This window comes from Macrobrachium nipponense, chromosome 17 (genome assembly GCF_015104395.2).
Source record: "Macrobrachium nipponense isolate FS-2020 chromosome 17, ASM1510439v2, whole genome shotgun sequence".
NCBI classification, from domain to species: domain Eukaryota; kingdom Metazoa; phylum Arthropoda; class Malacostraca; order Decapoda; family Palaemonidae; genus Macrobrachium; species Macrobrachium nipponense.
Window position 1 is genome coordinate 70,968,456 of NC_087210.1, and position 15,000 is coordinate 70,983,455.

The 15,000-nt window shown below is 37.0% G+C and overlaps 1 protein-coding gene across 29 annotated transcripts in view; it reads left to right on the top strand.

The window, feature by feature from the left end:
- Positions 1-15,000, top strand: part of LOC135196308 (sodium-driven chloride bicarbonate exchanger-like) — a 564,052-nt gene that overhangs the window by 490,289 nt on the left and 58,763 nt on the right. For 17 of the 29 annotated variants that reach the window (XM_064223018.1, XM_064223037.1, XM_064223035.1 and 14 more), the window contains exon 1: positions 5,665-5,818. The exons of the other annotated variants lie outside the window; for them this stretch is intronic. The gene's annotated coding sequence lies outside the window, so the exon portion shown is untranslated. Of the gene's footprint in view, positions 1-5,664; positions 5,819-15,000 lie in introns of those variants that run through there. 29 annotated transcript variants of the gene reach the window in all.

A 15,000-nucleotide genomic window follows, 5' to 3' on the forward strand; every position in this document is an offset into this window, starting at 1 on the left:
GTTCCTGCGTATGTGTCATTCATTACATTCATGACGTGTTTCTGCAAGTGGTGCATACAAAAGACCTGGAGATTATTACTGATTTAAGTTGCTGATGTTTAGTTTTCCCAGAACATAGAGTCATAGACTATGGCAAGCATGAACAATAGATTATCTAGATGAATTAAACTTTAGCGGAAATGACGAAGTCTCTATAGCTGGTTCACTTACGGTAGATTCTTGGATGAGCCCTATTTTCACGAGACGTTTGTTTGGCGGCCGCTGATTGGCTGGTACCAGGAGGTAGGCAGTTCCCAGCCAATCAGCGGCCGCCAAACTAACGTCTCGTGAGAATAGGGCTCATCCAAGAATCTACCTTAAGTGAATCAGTTATAGTGATGGGTAAATTCCATGAAATCTGAAGCAAATAAGGAAATATCGGAAGACGCTTTCTCTCTCTCTCTCTCTCTCTCTCTGCTTCCATGAAATGCTAAGCAGCGGAAGGATGGGCACCGGTGCCACTGTGCGGTAGGCGCTGAAGGTCACGAACCTTTACATACCCTCCTCCTCCTCCTCGCCCCCCAACTTCCCGCCTCGTGGCCCCCAACCACCTCGAAGCTGGGTCAAGGCCGAGGAGTAACCCAAATGGAGTAGTTTTTTTTCTTTTTATGCGGGTTGTGGAGAACTAGGCAGTCCAATACAGCCTCCGAGGTGAGATTTTTTTTTTTTTTTTTTTTTTTTTAAGGCAAGAATCCTTATGAAACTAGTAGGTTTTGAGGGGGAGGGGGTTTGTGGAGGAGGTTTTTTTTTTGGTTTTTTTGTTTTTTTTTTTTTTTTTTTTTTTTTTTTTTTTTTTTTCCTTCAACAAGAATCCCCGGGAACTAGAAAGTTGGGGGGGGGGGGGGGGGGGGCGCCCTGTGGTTGTGGAGAAGGGTGAATAGAATTCTTGCGTATCTGAACTTCATAAATCAGATAGCTCACTTGATGGCCATGCTCTCTTCTCTCTCTCTCTCTCTCTCTCTCTCTCTCTCTCTCTCTCTCTCTCTCTCTCTCCGTTTTGTGTGTGTATATGTACATATAAATAAATAAATATATATATATATGTGTGTGTGTGTGTTATTGCTTTGATACGACAGTGAAAAAACCCGCTTGGATATTAAACCTATGAATCATTTCCAAGAGACTGAGATCGAATTCATCCCAGTTCAAGCTCGTACTTTTCAACATACGATCGGATTTCCCATTGAATTTCGGATTTGTATTGTCGGTGACGAGTTTACAAGATCAGCCATAAATCATGATCATCATGATATCATATTGTACTCACCGGTTGTTTACAGTTCTGAGTCAATTTTTATATTTGAGGTGGTGTCGTAAATTGCTCGGTTTTTAATGGATTTGAGGGAGATTGTAGTGTATATGGGAATAATAATAATAATAATAATAATAATAATAATAATAATGATAACTAATAATAATAATAATATAATGCTAACATCCTGAACACTAAACCGACCCTGTTTTTCATTGGCTCCCACAAACGCAACCCTATTTTTCATTGGCTCACAGACATCCAATCAGAGGCCTGCATTTTGAGCAATGATAATAATAATAATCATAATCATAATAATAATAATAATAATAATTTTTTCCTGTCATAAGAATGTCACGGTAAACATCAAAAGGCCCCAGGATTCTTTCACAGAATGAATCCTTACAAGCTCTTATACGCTTATCAGGTTCGGAATATTATAAAAACTATGAAAATATTCTTTCTCTGCCAGAGCGCGTGGCCTTGGAGAGCGCATTCTATAACCATTTGTTCTGTGTCTCTGACAGGTTTAGAAATTTCATACATTGTTGCTGATGGTTAGTGTTTGACGAATATATTGCTCACAATGTGATGGTAAAGTTTTCGTTTTTCTTTGTATATACGTGTGTGTGTGTGTATATATATATATATATATATGTGTGTGTGTGTGTGTGTGTGTGTGTAGTTTATTTATTGTAAACCAGATATTCTTGATTACTTTATGCATGTATATATAATTTATTGGGGTCAAAGAGATTCTCATTCATTGCCCTAATTTAACTGAAAATATCACTCTGTAAAAAAATATTGCATGATGGTGGCAAACATTCTTTTAATTTCCTTTGCCGATTTCATGTTAATTTCTGTTGCCTTCCATAGGCCTTTGGTGTAGAGCTCAGCCTAACAGACCAGATTCTTGAGCGCTTACTTATTATGGTATTTAATTCCACCAGTTACTCGTTTGTTCACTTCGTTTCCTCTTCGCAATATGAGCAGTACAAGTTATCGTCGTTTCTGAAGTCTAGATGTTATTAGAAGTAAATGAAAATAACTAAGGCAGTGCGAGAAAGACAAGCTTCACTGGATTATGGTTAACTTCTGCCGTCACAGCCAGTTGTTATGACTGGGACACTCTTTTCCTTTAATATGCATCAATTAAATCTTGAGAGAGAGAGAGAGAGAGAGAGAGAGAGAGAGAGAGAGGGAGAGAGAGTACCCAAGGCCTGGCTTCTGTTGCCTGATTCGGCTACGTTTGTTCGTCCGTCATCCTATACCTGACTGGGAACTGTAAAATGTCAAAGGCGAAATTATCTCTAGATTAGCCTGTTGGTATTTTTGGTACCTGCCCTTATTTACGATACCTGCCGCCAAAGGACAAACACGCAGAATTAGTGGGACACAGGGCTCTATCGTTTCCTGCATTTTTTTTAATGAAAATTTCTTGTAAATGGTGAGTTTTCAACATCTGTAATAAAAAAAATAGGGTTTTTTTAACAACAAATAGTTTGTGTACTTTATTGCCATAACAATTGCACCAATTTTTTTGTTAACAAATAAATAGATGTTGTCATCTTATTTGTACTGTTTAAGGAACAAAAACTTTTTTAAAATTTGAATTTGATATGACACAAAAAATAATTCGAGTTTGGAGTTACACTTAAATGTACGAACAAAGAATTTTACGTGAAAGTTGTGCATGTGACAAAGTACTATTGCTTGTAAAGATACTCTACAAAGAAACTTGCATATTTTTGTCAGGGTTTAGCATTGCTGCCAAGAGTTCTTGACAAAGAAACTCTGCTGATTTAGTTTCACTTAGAATTTGCCATTGGTGCTTAATGTACTGAACTTGACTCAACAGTAGGTTCCGATAGAAACAAAAGATAGTCGGTAACAGAAGGGGCTGATCTTTTATATGACCTCATTGTCAGTGATGTGTTGACAGAGAGAGAGAGAGAGAGAGAGAGAGAGAGAGAGAGAGAGAGAGAGAGAGAGAGAGAGAGAGAGAGAGAGAGAGAGATGTTGTACTAACCCCGCTGACAGTAATCAAGGTTTCTCAATGGTGTCGATGTTTATAGTTTTTGTAAGATAAACTCTCTCTCTCTCTCTCTCTCTCTCTCTCTCTCTCTCTCTCTCTCTCTCTCTCTCTCTCTCTCTCTTTGTGGGTAAATGTTCCACACCTGTATCGGTAAGAATGACCTATTTATTTTCCTTTTTTTTTAAGTGAACGTTTTCCGCAATTTATTTACTTTTTAAAAGAGAATATTAAATTCTTAATTACTATGTATCATTAACCAACTGTACCTAGACCAGACATTTTACACCTGGAGATATATTATCAGTGAAAGCATAAAAACAGAAATACCTGTTCAACAGCTTTGAGATTAGAACCATTTCATCGAACCGAATAAAAGATGAGAATCATGGCCATGATTTTGTTAGAAATCTTAGTTACGTGATCTTTTATTATGACGCCCGGTAATGAAGTTACTTCTCTCACAGCTTCCTGAAAACCTTCTAAGTTTAAAAGAGAGAGAGAGAGAGAGAGAGAGAGAGAGAGAGAGAGAGAGAGAGAGAGAGAGAGAGAGAGAGACGGAAGTTCTATATTTATAAGAATAGTCACCCTCTATTCCTCTACATTCGATGGAGAAACCTATGATTTTAATTTCCTTTTTTTTTCGTTGTTAATATGCAAAATGTTCCTTGCCATTTATGTTAATTTGGAGTATTTAGGTTCAATTTGGATTATTTCTGGGGGCCATTTTGAATTTCAGAACGGTCCTTTTGTAACTTGGGACCCTAAAACTGTCCTAATGCCCTGATAAAATTACCAAGAGGAACTTTATTTGAAAGATGCTGCTCTCCGCACTTCCTCTCATCTTGGTATTATTTCTCGTATTCTCGGTCAAAATGAGATTGACAATAATAATGAGTTATTTTTTCGTTTCTAGAAAACTTTTATCAAAGGAGGAACAGGATAGCCAGATGACCTTCTTTAGTTTTGTATTCAGTATTTTTGGATTTTGCTTATTCTTCGTTTTGCGTTTAGTTAATACGTCATGGATGTGACTGTTTAGAAATAAATTATCTCTGATTTTTCTAAGTATGAATTGAGTAAGTTTTAGCGTCACGGACAGACTCGTTGTGCTGAAAATAATTCTTCCTAATTTATATCTATTAATAGCAGTCGTATTCCATTGGTAAGTTTTTTACATTGTTACCCTAGTCATTAACATTCATTAATTCAATCCCATGGAACAGTTTGTTTTTTTTAAAGAATTTAGAGATGCAGTTATTAATAAACTTTTCGAACCCCTTTTTTCGACCTCTCTCCCCCCCCCTCCTTTTTTTTTTTCTTGAGTATTTATAGTCCTGTTTACCACTATTGGGTAAACAAGACTATAAATGAATGGACCTTTTCAAGTTGCAAAAACTCAGGGTGTTCCACTTTCTGCAGTGAATGGTATGAAGCCAGTGTCAAATCGGTTGGTCCTCGTATTTCTGATTTTGACACCTGGTAGAGATTGGATGTGACGTACCAGAAAGACTCTCGAGAGCGATGCCTTTATGAATTTAATATTCATGTGTGTGAGTGTGTCTGTGTGTGTGTTCTAGTTTTCACAAAATTTCTGCGAAGTGAATACCCTGGCTTTAAATATTGTAATATATGCACAGTTAACAAAGCCATGTGACTCACTAGTTCGGAGATATGGAAAACTTCTGGTATAATGCACGTTACGGAACCTTTGTGACGTCAGAACCCAGAGAGAGAGAGAGAGAGAGAGAGAGAGAGAGAGAGAGAGAGAGATTGGAACGTGGAAGCTGGGATACTGGATGTTGCAAGCCGTTGATGGAACGCTAAAACAATTACTTGTTAGTCGTTGCAACCTTCTCCTTTTATTCATAGCGTAGCGCAGCTGCTGCGATTACATGATTGATGGTTGTATGTAGGTATGTATTACTTCCATATAGTATATATAGAATGATGTTGCTGTGATCGATTGCTAAAATCTTAAGGACAGCCGCTGAGCTTGTGCATGAGAAACTTTCCCCGTAACTAAAGCCTGTCAATTACTGTCGTCTCGAGGCGGCGTGTTGAAACGTAAGGGGAAAATCGTCTACTCGAGCGTCACGACATTATCTGAAGTTTTACTGCCGTCGGTGCTAATACACAATCGAATTTAATATTTCCGTGCAGTTTGACAGGCTAGATTTGGTACTCCTTAGGCTGACGAAGCTGGTGCATCGATAGTAAAAATCCTTGGAGTATAAAAGTTCACCCGCCAGTCGAAGTTTCTTCGCCAGACGAAACATTTTGGGCTCAGGGTCGAACGCATTGCAAAACATCGTTCACGGGTTGCCGACAATGCTTGGCCCGACGCGGGCCGGCCCCACAGCAGCTAGTCAGTCTCCTGTGCGCATGTGCAGGGTTAACACTCTTAACTGGCGCGTTCCTTCGAAATATTAAGTGCTCTGGGGACATTTTGTGGACCAAAGTGAGAACTGTGTGTCTCATAATTTTTGTAGGTGAGTTTTATATGATGTTTCGAATTTAAGCATGTTTATGCCACGTCTGTGCTCTTATTGAACGATACTGGTGTGAAGTCTTAGTGCAGAGTCCAAAGTCAATACTAAAGTTTATAACTTTTAATTGCCCACTGCTGATTTAGACACTCTTCTGGCATTTGATAGTATAATGGTAAGTCAGACAATGCAAATTGTGTCCGTATTCCGCCTTCTTCTTTCTTAGCTTGAAGGAACTGTACCGCATACTGTAACCTCGTTCTCTACCGCTGTGAACTTGTATAAAAAGTGAATGTCGGTACATCTTCTGTTACGTTCCAAGAAGCTTTAATTTCTTACAGCAGTTGTATTACTCTCTCTTTGCTGTGAGCTTATCACAGAAAAGTTAAGAAAAAGCTTACTGTAACCTCGAATAGACTACACGTAATTAGTTTTCATAATCCCATATTGTTATTAATATCTGATGATAATTTCTTCCCAAATAATCATTCTTTTGCTTCTGTGCTGTCGTTTCCTGTCGTTCAGGAAAAAAGAGAAAAAGAAATATAAGTTTGGTGCGATACTTTATGCATTTCTCTCCGGTACGAAATATCCAAGTATCTTCTGGTACTGGTACATAAGGGAAACTCTCTCTCTCTCTCGTACTATTATCATGATTGATGAGGAGTGTCCAGTTATGGTTGATGTAAGTGTGGGACAACTCAATGGTAATCATGCAAGGAAGGGAATCGTCTTGACATCACAATAATTTCTCAACCTATATCTCGAGAACTATTATATCCTATATATATATATATATATATATATATATATATATATATATATATATATATTTACTTTCATGATATCTTATTAGAGATGCCTTTTACTCTTCGAGAACCGCGCGCCAGTCAGGTTCTTACAAAGGTACTATACAAGTGCGGTAGGGGAGAGAGAGAGAGAGAGAGAGAGAGAGAGAGAGAGAGAGAGAGAGAGGCATGCCTCAGAATCGGATTCCTCGGAAAATGACTCATAGTTTTAGTCCCATCGCCTTCCTGTTCACATCGCCGTCTATATTTCCCTTCATTGTATTCTCTTTTCGCTCGGTATCGTTGTATCCGTAGTTAAGCCAAGCCAAAGCTGTAAGTATCCGTCATGAATATCCTTTAAAATGTATATAAATGCTAGTTTAATTAATTAACGTTCCTTTATTTTAATACTGACGTTTACGGGACTCTTGTTTTCGTTGCAACGTTCCCCGTTGTATATCAACGTCTCCCATTCCATGGCAGTTGCATTTTCCGAAGATCATCGGCTTTTCCGCGAAGTTCTCTCCCGTTCCATCGCATAATTCAGTTTCTCCGAATTTAGTGCCATAGCTCCTGTTCTTTTTCTACCCACTCTATGGCCATTTGACATATATATATTGATATTATATATATATATATATATATATTATATATATATATATATATATATAAATATATATTAATATTATATATATATCTATATATATATATATATATATATATATATATATATTTATATATATATATATATACATATATATATATATTAGTATATATACATATATATATATATATATATATATATATATATTCATGTTCATTTATTTCACTATCTTGCGCGATTGATAAGGTTTCTTTGTTTACACATTACATAGTATTTTCATGTAATATTTTAACGTTCGGTGTTAAGACTTCCGATGCTTTTGCATGTGAGTTATTTTCCAATTAACTTATTTATTCGACGTTATATAACGTTCACGTGGTTTTCCACGAAGCGTTGTCTTACTCTCTACTAATTTGCTCTCACACTGATAGCTATTATTTCTTTTAGTAGGCAGTTCAAGATCGCCGTTGTTTCTTTGTTCTCTTGAGATTGCCTCTTCTTGAGCCCACAGGCTTCGTTTTTCGGTTTTTCACGACGCACTACCGGTGTACCTTTTGTCTAGTTTCCAAATCGTATCCCCCGTTTTTATTGTATGCCCTTAATATTTATATTTATATGTATCGTTTCGTCACTTGTTGCCTACGTTTTTTTTTCTTTCACTTCCGCTCAGTTCAATTGGCTCGTTTTTCTTTTCAGTGTACTTTTATTATTTTGATTTACATCTACATTTCGTCATTGTTGCTTCTATGTTTGTTATGTGTCACTTCCTTTTCCGCTAAATTGGCTCATTTTTCTCTTCAGTGTTTAAACTGACAAGAAGCCGCTCGCCCTGCCTGCCCTTCCATCATCCGTTCTAATGAGAAGTGATTTGACGGCCGTTTCCTCTTGCATTGTGTGTGCTGCTCCTTTGACTCCTTTTTCCGTCACTCCCCGTCTCCTTTTCCTTGTCATTTTCTTCCCCAGTTTTATTTTTTAACTAATTTCTGTTTCATTCAGTATCCTATTTTGCTCTCTGTACACTATGCCTAGTAAGCCTCTTTCCTGTTTATTGCATTGTTTCGTTCTTCCTTTCAACATAGTACTTTTCCGGTATTTTTCTCATGTGCTTCGTTGTTGTTGTTTTTTTTTGTTATGACTTCCTTTACCGCTCAGTTACCCTTCCCTCCACACTTTCTCCTTGTTTCATTATCCGTCATTCTTGACTTATTTCCTTCTCGTCATGTTTTCCGTTTGTTCATTCACTTTGCACCACCCTCTCCCCACATCGCTCCCTCCCCCCCTCCGTATTCATCCAAGCTCTCTGTGAAGTTTTGTGTTGCAACAGAGAGCAGTGTTTGTGGTTTCATCTTAAGTGTATTTATATTATCGCCGATAGCGATTACCCTTGAAGGTTTGTGTACGTATGCACAAACGCACACGTGCATTTACTGTTTATGATTGTGTGTATATTTGAGAGAGAAAATTGATAAGAGGTCGCGACCTGTTATGAATTTCCTCGCCGTCCCTTCTGTTTGTTTGTACAATGAGCGTAAATAACCGATTACGTTTGTCAGCGAAGTGAATGGCGGCTTGTGAATTTGACAGCTAGTCTGCGGGGAATTTCATTGCTGTTATGATTTCTGTGACGCCTCACACAGTATGTGCTGCTCTTTTTCGTATTCTCCCGCTTTAGATCTCCAGTAACAGACTTAATTCCGTCTGTCCAGTATCTTTGCTGTTGATTGCAATGTTATAGACAAGAGAGTAATACTTAGATATCTTTCAAAAGTCTGGGGAACCCAGAGGAAATAATTGTGTTAAGAATATGACTGGCGTTATTCTGTTGCGATTTTTAGCCCAGTATTTCTGGAATATATTCGGGTATTATTGCATTGTTTTATGCGTATGTGCCTGCGTAGACTTAATAAGCCTTTAAAGCTGGACTGTCGTTATTTAGTAGGTTTAAAGCTTGAAATCTCTTATTTCTTATTAGAAATCTTTTTTTAGTATGTTCAGAGCTTGAAATCTTGTATTTAATAGTATGTTTAAAGCTTGAAATCTCTTATATATTATTAGAAATCTGTTTTTTGTAGGTTCAGAACTGGAAACCTTTTATGTAAAATAGTTGGTAAAGCTTCAAACAGTAATAGGAATTCTGTTGTGATTAAGGAACGATTTGTCACTTAGCCGTATAATGTGAAGCGCATTCGTTGTGAACGATCAAGTAACGAAGCAGCTCGACATATCGCCTAAAAATATCATCAGACATTTACGCGCGAGCGAACTCAGGAGTGCGCGCAGGCTCTTGCGAAAGAGACGCCTTGACCCTGAACTCTGTTCTCTAACCTTCGTCTTGGGTAGTACCGAGTTTTTTCACTTGCCTCCAGGAATGGGAGATGTGGAGAGAGTCTAGTTTCATTATTTTATTTTATTGTTTTTTATTTTATTTATTTATATTATATTTGATGAACCTTCACATCAGGATTTGTAAGAGAACTGGATTGATGATTCGTATGTAGTGTATGAGAATTGTTTTCGTATCCTAGTGAATAATGTAAAAATGGGTTTGGAAAATTAAACATATTTATGTATACGAAAACTCCTCTTTAAATAAAAGTAAGAGAGGAGCGAAGAACGTTTTACTCCGGTTAGTATGTGTAACCGTTTTCTGTCAATCATGATTTCGGCAGTACTTAGGAGCGTTATTTGTACGTGGAATGTCTAGATCGGAGTAGGGCTCATTATCTTACGACAAAGCCCCTTTATACTGCTGTTAGACTGACAATAAACTTATTTTATTCTTCCAAAGGATTTGCTCCCTTGAGTTTAGGGCTGCGGAATTTAAAATAAGCATTTGCCTTCACTCAAATACTCCTATAGCGCATCAGTGGAAAAGCACCTTATTAAGCAAATGCGATTTTCTTTCGTACCCACAAAAAAAAAGGAAAAAAAAACCTTTTAGCTACCCTAATAGCAATGGGTCCGCATCACTGATGTTTATGGGAAAACTTCCAAAGAAATTGGCGTACCTATACATGTTACCGTACCTTGAGAGGTTTACCCCAGTGATCGTTGACGTACGCAGAAGGAGATTCTGTTATTTTCAGTCGTATGAATAACAGTCGCTGCACAAGCTGCTTATGGAACAGTCGTATGAATACAGTCGCAGCAGAAACTGGTGATGCCTCACAGACTGTTTATGGAAGCGCGTGTCGTTTCAAAGGTTAGATACCTGGAGCTACTTTAACTAAGAGTCAATAACATGCATACTATGTTCCAGGAGTCATGCAAAGCACGTATTATCGAATATATCTTATCTGAAAGATTTTGAACGCCTAATTATTCCTCGAGGAGCCGGAACTAAATGTACCGCGTATTGTCTGCGATTTAGAAATTCCTTTTTGTAGAAATAATGCTCCCGTTTACTTCCAAAACCATATGTTTGAGAAGAAAAAAATTTAGAACATATGAGAGGTTGGAAAATAAAAATGTGTCTGAAGATTGTCTCCATAAACAAGAGATCTTGGAAACCGTAGGTGTATCTGTGTATAAAATAGTTTATCAGTGTACAGATAATACTGATGTCTGCGTGACATTCAGAAAGGTGTGTTAATTAAAATTGTTGTAAGGATATGCAAAATATTTTTTACATTATTTTTTCTTCATACAGTTTTTTTTTAGCTTGGTAGATCCTCCCAATACCGGTATTTAGTGTTTTTTAGCTGTCTTAAATAACAATTCCCCCCCTCCCCCCACCGACTACGCTATTTTGAGATCCGCAAGAGCCTTGCACCCCGTGTCAAAATTATCGTACAAAAACTCTCTCCAGTTTTAACAAGGTTGGTGTCATTTTAAAACTGGTGAAATCTTGATGTATTTTATGTTATCATTTGACACATGTCAAATGATCATTTGACACGTATCAAATGATTATTTGACAGGTGTCAAATTAATATGCAAAACTTGAAGAAAAATGTCCGCCCGCGATCCACAATGACCAGCTGGTATGGACATTAAAAAAAAAATAACTAGTCACCAAATGTGTACTAGACTTCCGAAGAGTCCAGGTTGTAATATATCTTTGTAAGATACTACAAAACAAATTTGTTTTTGTTAGTTGACAAAGAAGTTTCCTCTTGGCGCCCTGTCACCAAAAAGTGCAGAATGATCGGGAATTTGAGAAACAATACCAATATGCTAGTGAGATTAAAAGAATAAATAGCTTTGTCATTGCTCATACGCGTATTTTAATATTGCCGAACGTTTTAGAGACTCGCTTTATTTAAATCAACTTGATTAAACAAGTAAGTTGAAAACAAAAAGGTAGGAAAATGAACGAATTGGGGATTAACACACACACACACATCTATATATACATATATATATATATATATATATATATATATATATATATATATATATGTATATATATATATATAAAGATGATAGATAGATGTGTGCCCGCTTGCTTGCTCTTATATATACATATTTAGTGAAGATCTTTTTTTTTTATTTCAATGTTTTTCTTTCTTGTCTCTCATGACCCACTGACATTACGATGGTCCCGTGATCCACAAGCTTTTTTTTTTTCCTATGCATATCAGCATACCAACATGTCAACGAGTGATTCTCTGGTATTTATTTTCTACCTCCTGTTATTCTGTAATTTGTTTATATGGGGATTTGCTCTTTATATTATTATATATATATATATATATATATATATATATAATATATATATATAATATATATATATATATATATATATATATTTGTGTGTGTGTAAAAGAGAGAGAGAGAGAGAGAGAGAGAGAGAGAGAGAGAGAGAATCTCCTAACAGTAATAAGATTTAGTCATCTTATCTGAACCTACTGGCATCATCCTTAGTTGAAGCAAGAGAAGTTTACTACGCCGAGTACTCAGATTTAGGTGATCCAAACTGAAGGAATTGAGCAGAGAATTTTAGCTGTCGAGAGGATTTCCTGAATCAGTCCTTTCAGATGATTTAATTCTGAAATAATCGTAGGATAGGCGTTCATCCTTGTTTCCAACACTGGAGATCCTACTTCTTTCTTAGACGATGTTGATTGCTTATTATTGTGCTAAGAGACCAAGTCTATTTTATTGAATCTTCTCTTTATATAACAGCACTTCATAGTGTTGCTGATAACGTTTTAAGTGCTATTTATACTCTGTTGTTTTCCTTTGAGAGGAATCAGTATCTTCAACATACGTCAAGAAAGCAGAGCTTCAGATCTAGGAAGACCCAAATTTTTGCAAGATAAAATAGTCGTCGCACTCGAACTGATACGGAGCTTCTCTCGGAGAAGATATAATTGACTGGATGAAGTCTGAGTCAACAGAGACAGCACAGCGAGAGAGCATTCTCTCTATCGTGTGTCGGCAAATAGACTGACGACGCTTTGAAGAGGAGATAGCGAAAGGCTTAAGACTGACTGTCCTCGGCGCGGGATGGGCGGCGTAAATCGTGTGACTGAACGAACAAAGACATTTTCGAAATCTGAGTGTAGGAAAAGGCGGACAAACCCACTTGCATTATTTTTTTCTTTTTTTTTTCTTTGAGAATCTTTGTTTCAAAAGGTCACAACCGAGTGTTTGCTCTTTTGTCGAGTGATGCCTTCGTAGAAGATGTGATCTTTTATCCGCTGCAGTTCACGTGTCGTTTTATGAAAAACCTTTCATGCTTATAGCTGTTGTGATATCAGTGTCATGTAACTCAGTGAAAGCTGTTGTGATATTAGTATCACATAACTCAGTGAATTAGTGGTTTACTTTTGTTGTTGTGGTTTACTGGTGGATACTTAGTGTGGATGGTCAAACAACTGAACTTGAAGAACAAATCAACATCGACGAATATGTTAGAGAGAGTGAAGATTATGTCACAAAGTTCTGTAGGTAAGGGAGGCAGCAGGATCTATGCAAAAGATTTGGAATAAAAGAATTACTAGAACGAGAAATATAAAGTAATACGAATTGAAACGGAGTTGGTGAAGAAGTCTGCATTGCTCCTGGCTGCGTCATGCGAACATATTTTCTAGTTTTTAAATTTTTTTTTTCTATTTTTTCTTTATTTATTATTATTATTGTTTTTTTATTTTTTTATTTATTTATTTTTTTTTTTTTGGCCAGCATGCTGCCGTCAAATTTTTGCGTCAAGTATTCAATATGCGGCGCAAAATAGAAGCATGTTGTGTGCGGGCTCGTATAACTCAGACTTATCGAACCTGCACAATTCTTATATGCCACCAGTGCTGATTGCTTCATGCAACAAATATTGAAGGAAAGCTTCTAAATTGGTCCGAAAACGCCGTGTTTAGACACTGGTTTAAGGAATGACGTAAACTTTTATAAAAACAATAAAGTCTAGGGTTGCGTAGCTCTAAATAGATGTGTAATATATATTTGTTTTTCACTAAGTGGCACGGTTGCAGTTCACACACACACACGTACACACCAATATTACATCTAATGCTAACAGATATTATGTAATAATATCCGTTTGAAATAAAAATGAATCTCAAATATCGAACTTTTTTTATACAAAATTTGGAAATTATAACTTAAAAGAAAGATGTACTAATAGTGATTATTGGTTAATCTGTTCTCGAGCTACGTAGGGCTGCTATTTTAATCTCACATACTGTTTTCAGATACGTTGATGTGACAACTTGAAGCAAACTTGAATTAGTAAACAAGTAAATTGCCGGATCTTTTTTTATGTATTAAATCGTGTAATTTTTATTTTATTTTATTTTATTTATTTGTATTTTTATAATAACCTGTCAATCCTGTAACTGCTTCAGTCGTACTACGTTCTTATTCGAATATGTGATCAACCATCCCCGGAGATTTCAAAAGTTTTCGGCCGACCTCAGTCCCCCCCATCTACCCCGATCGGAGTCAGGGTCATTCGGGCGGGTTTCTGTGGATTAGCTCTTATTTCTTTCTTTCTTATGTTCCTGCTGTTAATTCTTTCTTCGTGTCTGCGACACGTGCATTCCCCCCCCCCCCCCCCCCCCACAAGCTCTTCCTTTTGTATTTATTTATTTATTTAGAGTGAATTTTGAAGCTTTGTAGATAATGCAATGCTCACTAGAATATGCTTCTCAGCCGAGTGATTAATTTTCAGATATATATATATATATATATATATATATATATATATATATCTATATATGTGTGTGTGTGTGTGTGGTGGTGGTTGTGGTTGCGTGTGGTGTGTGGGTGTGGTGGGTGTTGTGTGTGTAATTAACATGCTTATCGGTATGTCAGGCTTTGCATTGGACTAAACGGAAATTGGAACAAATTATTTTAGTTATATTTATTTGACATTAATTACGTTAAGCAAGATATATATAATGTGTGTGTAAACGTGTATGTGTATGTGTGAATGCGTGCGTGACTGTCTATTGTTCGAAACGGTATGTTGATTTTTGGTGGCATTGAATATTGACCAGCAAAGAAGAGAAAAATCTCCGTCAGAAATGTCAAGGCAGTTTTCTCTGCCTCGTCAGAGCTCGCGCAAAAAGTGGGCGCCATTGTACAAGTGGATGGAGGAACGGAGAAGAAAAGAGGGGAAAAACAGCAGAGGAAGGTCGAGAGGCGAGTCATCTCTGCAGCCATGACTTCCGAAATTGCTCGAAATGGCATGGGGTCATCTCGGCTTGGTCGGTGGTGTGAAGAGTAGTCACGCGGCCGTTGTGTTCAGTGTGGATATTTTCGAGTTTCGGTTGCGTAGTTTCATTCATTTATTTATTCGTTTCCTCTTACGTCGTGTTTATTTTTAAACGCAG